This window comes from Globicephala melas, chromosome X (genome assembly GCF_963455315.2).
Source record: "Globicephala melas chromosome X, mGloMel1.2, whole genome shotgun sequence".
Lineage (NCBI taxonomy): Eukaryota > Metazoa > Chordata > Mammalia > Artiodactyla > Delphinidae > Globicephala > Globicephala melas.
The window spans coordinates 88,581,073-88,587,072 of record NC_083335.1 but is presented as its reverse complement, the minus strand read 5'-3'; positions in this window follow the sequence as shown (position 1 = coordinate 88,587,072).

The following is a 6,000-nucleotide window of genomic DNA, read 5'->3' as shown; positions in this document are numbered from 1 at the left end:
GTGGAAATGCACAATGCCTTTTAAGATCTCAGCAGGAAATTGATACCGTTTCACTTCTACTAACATTCCATTGGTCAAAGCAAGTCACATGGCCAAGACCAAAGTCAATGGGTCAGGGATAATCTTTCTCTGCTGAGGGGCACTGCAAACTCACATGGCAAAGGGCGTGGAAGTGCACTTCCATTGCAAGAAAGGAATAAGGAATTAGAAAAACAAATTAAATCTACTACCCATTAGCCACTAGGCACAGCCTATAATCTCTAAATTTTCTAGTTCTGATCCATGTGCTTGTTCATGCCCTCATGTACAGCAGTAAACCCACACATCATCAGTGAACTTTACCAACCAAGCAGAGTTCCAGTTCTTAGAGAGGGGGCCACTGGTTGTCTGAGACAAGGCACCCTGCTATTGGCCAACCACCCCAAGACAATGTTGAGTTGACACCAGTGGTCTAAATCAGATGGTCATTTCTTGAGGGCCCACATTCATCTAAATTCAGGACAGAACAGAGCTGTCTTCAGGTCCCAGAGACATTTTATTCACATTGATGCTTCTCCAAATGATTCCACAACAGTCTTTAGGTTCTCCAGTACAGTATATTTCTTAGCTCTTCTCAAAAGGTCTCATATAAGCAATTCAATAGAAAACTGTGGAAGTTTCCCACAGTGGCCGGCCCAGAAGGCCTGACAGTGTTGTTGACTGCCAGAAATGCAAATCACCAGACTTGCATCAACAGAAATCAGGAGTTTCATCTCTCACTCAAAATTGATTCAGTCCTCTTGAAATCTGATCTTTATTCTTGCATGAGTGAAGATGTACATCTAAGTCTGAGTCAGGAAAATCACCAACCTACACTTCTCAGACCCCTGTAGGGTATTCTCTTCCTTTGTACCCATTTGACCCTTAGAATTATGGGTTGTAGTGGAAATGGCGCAATCTGAACTCTAGCTGCAGACTGTACAAGGGGGCCTCATGTTTATAATTTTCTTTACATGTAAGCTGCCAAGACATATACCCGTAATGTAAACTTCCTTGGTTTGGGTTTATGAATTGGATGTTTTTTTACAAACTCTAAGATCTGCAGGGAAATCACTCTGTCATTAACAACTCTGTTTATTTAATGAGCCATTAGTGAAAGAAAGTGTGGGAGAGAAGCTCAACTTGTATCTATGTTCCAAGCCTCAACTGAAGAAATACAATTCCTTTCAAATGGGGAGACCTCCCTTCTATGGACAGTCATTCACCAAACCTGTGAGAAACCATCATGGGCTGTTTCCAGGCTGAATCACAGCCATGACTTCATCCAGCTGCTTCACTGTTAGACCAGACAGCTTCAGTTGGATGAACTTGCTGGCCAGAGAGGGAGAGAAAGGATCCTACAAACAAGCTACTGGCCATGGGCCAACATGGTCATCTCCCAATAGTGACGCAAGCTTAGAGCTACTCCTGGAAAAGAGGCTGTCTCCAAAGGATGTGGAAATGAGCTCAAGCATGAAATAAGACTTGCTCAGAGAAGATATGATTCTGTTTATATGACTGCTTTAATTAATATCCTCTCTGGAGGCCATTCCAGCATATTCTGTTGATGAAAATTGATTTTTTTAAAATGTCATTAAGATCAAGTTAGTGAAAGATAACTTTCCCTTCAAGAGGAAGTGGAGATTTAAAAAAGGAAATATGGAATAAAAATTGGCCTTTGATCAAAGATGAATTTTAACATTCTATAATACTAACAAGGGGCGTTGCTGTGGCTGACCATTATATTCAGTTTACCAGAACTTCCTGGGAGAATTGTTCCTGCTGATTAGTTAGTCCCTTCAGGAGATTTCTTCACTGATGTTTTAGAATCTTTAACTACGTAAAAATCTCAGTTTTTAAAATTTTATATAGATATATTGAAATAATGTTCTTTATAGGCAGAGAACAGCAGAAAGAAATGTTTTTTTCTTTGATCGTTCCATACTAGTTATCCTGTGTTAACTATTTATTACTGTGTAACAAATTACCCCCAAAATTGGTGGCATAAAATTTAAATTTATTTACATTAATTATTTCTTAGAAACAAATTTATTATCTGACAGTTTCTGTGGGTCAGGAATCTAGGTGTGGTTTACCTGGATCCTTTGTCTCAGGGTCTCTCACTAAGCTACAGTCAAGGTATTCACAGGGCTGTGCTTTCATCTGAAGGCTCTACTGGGGAAGATCTGCTTCCAAGCTCACTCACATGGTTGTTGACCAAATTCAGGTCCTCACAGGTTATTGGACTGAGAATCTCACTGGTTGTTACCTGGAGGGCTTCCTCTGTCCCTTCATCCCTTGCTGAATGGGCCCCTCCAGAGGGTAGCTTACAACATGATAGCTTACTTCCTCCAGAGCAAGGGCTCCAAAAGAGAAAGGGTGTTTAAGAGATCACAAGCAAGAAGGAAATCAGTCTTTTTGTAACCCAGTCTCAAAGTGACATCCCATCCACTTTGCTGATATCTATTTATTAGAAGCAAGGCACTAGGTCCAGTCCCCACTCAAGGATGTGAATACTAACAGGCAGAGAGCACTGTGAGGCTTTTAGAGACTGCTTGACACTGATCTTTTAGCCATTTAATAAAATATTGCTTAAGGTAAAGAAAAATATGTTTACACAAACATATCAGAATATGGAACTTAAATGTATGTTGTCCCTATTGAACTAGACAACTTATAAGGCTCTAACTATTCCAGCAATGATACCCTTACTCAAGTATTTTCTGATCAATATTTTAAATTCTTTTTCAGAGTTTCCTTTAGTATCTGTGGCACATTCCATTCTTTGCAGTCCCCCAACTTCACCCCAGCCCAAAGTTATGGCTTTGCAGGTAGATTTGAATGATAGGAAGAGTTAAGAGTTATTCACATAAATAAGGTTAGTGATCAACGCCAGTAATGCTGTTTTTCGTCTTGGCTTTTGTAAATATGAAATAAAAAAGACTGATTTCTGTATGTGGCTCATAAATCGGCCCAGAAGGCAGAGCCTGAAAAGGATTATTTTGATTTAACCTTCATTTGAGTGTTTAAAATATGGTATTCATCTGAAGACTTTCAATCTGCATCCTTCTTAGCTATGGTTTATGTGTTTACACATCTTACTCTGCATCTGATACTCCAGGGCAAATAGAAAGCATAAGGCCATGTTGGCACATGTTGAAACAGAAGGAGACACTAGGGAGAGACTCAGAGTTCCCTAAGTGGGTTCCAGCATGCACCTCCACCCCACAGACAGTGCTTTTACAGCGGTACACACGGGGATCACCCATGTGTGCATCAAGACCGCCTTCGGGTTTGTAGTTAGTGAGTCAGTATGAGACTGACATGTCCCACCCACACCCTGGGACCCCTTCAGGGCTGAGGGAAATCTGAGAACACCCACAGCTACCACCCTTAACCTGGTTGGGAGGAGAGAAGCAGAGTAACATTATGTCACAAATGAGGGGGTATTCTTTTCTGGGGATCCCTTCCAAACTCAAAATCTTCAGGACTACAAACTATTTACAAACAGAATGCATCCTATTTGTTCAATAAACATCTCAGATTTTGTCAAGCTTAACAAAACTGTCATTTCCATTCAGCTCCATTTTCCTAGGTCCAGGGCTGGAGGTGAGAAGCTGGGCTCTAGTTCTGTGCTGACTCCTTAGCCTGTGCAAAACGACCTTAAGCTTCATCCTCCTGTTCCCTCTGATCACTCCTCCTCCCTCCCCAAGACACCTCTTTCCCTTTCTCTAAACCTAAAGAGCAAACCTGTTACCCCAAGAGCTCCAATAATGACTTTCCTGGATGAAGAATTGCATTATTACTGTATGTTAAACAAACCCTCATGAAGCCCAGAAGCAGTGCTGCCCACGCTCACAGCAACAAACTTTTGAGCATGTCACATATTTACCTTCATAAAACTAAGGTGGCAGGATGATCCTGGCAAGTTTTGATTCTTTTCTGCAGCATTTCACTTTGGTGATGACCCCTCATGCACTTCGGTGACCAGATTCTCTCACTTTTTGTGGTGGGCTTGCATTCCTGGCTCCTGATGGATTGACTATACCTCCCTGTATCTGTGCCCTTCTGTAGGACCCTCCCACAATGCCTTTGAGTTTGGTCATGTGCCATGTGACCTGCTTTGGCCAATGAGACATTAGCAAGCACGATGCAAGGACTCATCTTCTTAGAACACCCCTTGGAAGATCGTTGCCATGCTGTAAAGAAGCCCAGGGTAGATGACTGAAAGGATTTGGGGAGGCCACGCACAGAGAAACCCTGGATGATGAGAGGCCAGCTTAGATGCTGCTACCCCAACCAAGCTCCCAGCTGAACGCAGTCAAGTGAATGATCTCGACTATGTGACATGAAGCATAAGATGACCCCAGCTGAGCCCTGTCCACACAGAGAATTGTGAGAAATAATAAATCATTGGTTTTTTTGTTGTTTAATTTAATTTTTATTTTATATTGGTGTATAGTTGATTTACAATGTGTTAGTTTTCAGGTGTATGACAAAGTGATTCAATTATACATATATATATATATCTCCATTCTTTTTCAGGCTCTTTTCCCACATAGGTTATTACACCAAGCTTTGGAGTGATTTGTGGTGCAGTAGAAGATAACTGAAGACTCCTCCTTCCCTTCCCCAATCTTAAAACCTGAAAGTATAATACATTAGTCTTTACATGATCTGGTTAGAGGTGGTCTGAATGTATCTCAGTAACTGAGGTCTGCATTTCTAATTGTGGATTGGAAGGTGAGGTCTTTTGTGGAAAGGTCTCTTCTCTACATGGGTATAATGAAAAGACTTATTAGGCTGCAACTTCTAGGATTCCACTCTGGGAAGCAGCCAGGAAGAGAGGATCCCTTGACCCTCATGGCTCAATCCATCCCTTCCTCTCTTACCTTTCCCACTGACCAGCACCCAACTTTTACTTCCCTTCATGCTCAATCTTTTCATCCATTTCATATTTTCTATTTCTTTAAAAGATGTTCATCTGGCGAGCTCCTCAGATTGCTATTCCATACTCATGTTCCTCCCCTCTCTGTGCCCTGAGGCTGACCTCTACGGTGCTGCGTCAGTTGGGCTCACCAGACCTATGGTTTCTGATTGGGTTGGGCCATTGTGAGGCACTGACAGGAAGTCAGAGGGGTGGAGGAGAGAGGCCAGGAAACGTATCTCACCCCTACCCTACCTCCTTGCCAAGCCACAGTTTCCTCTATCAACAAGGCAGCATCAGTCAGGTAGCCCCTCTCCCAAAGCCATACTTCTTTCTGGGTTCCAGGAACAGTGCCCACCACTTGCCCCTTTAATTCTAGGGTGGTAATGGCCTCCTACTTTTGTTAGTACCTGGGGTGCATCACCAACCGTGTTGGTTCCCTTAACCCTGTCCACAATTTGATTAATAGTCCCTTTCTCTTCAGTCACTCCTGGAGTGTGTCATCTGTTTTCTGCAGGATCCTGACTGATAAAGACGTTAACTGAAAAACAAATCGTACTCATTTTAAAGCAATTTTAAAATTTCTTATTAATTAGAGATATGCATAACTGTTAATATCTTCTCACCTACATCAAGCCAAGAGCTCCCGTGATGAATTGGTATCATTCCAGCCAAAAACTAAGTTGCATGGGGAAGTAGAAAGAGCAAAATGACCACTTTGGTATTTTTAAAATTTATTTTCTTATTGAAGTATAGTTGATTTACAATGTTGTGTTAATTTCTGCTGTACAGCAAAGTGACTCAATTATACATATATATACATTTAAAAAAAATATTCTTTTCCATTATGGTTTATCCCAGGATATTGAATATAGTTCCCTGGGCTATACAGTAAGACCTTGTTGTTTATCCATTCTGCATATAATGGTTTGCATCTGCTAACTCCAACCTCCCAATCCATCCCTCCACCACACCCCTCCCCCTTGGCAACCACAATTCTGTTCTGTATATCTGTAAGTCTGTTTCTGTTTCGTAGATAAGTTCATTTGTGTCAT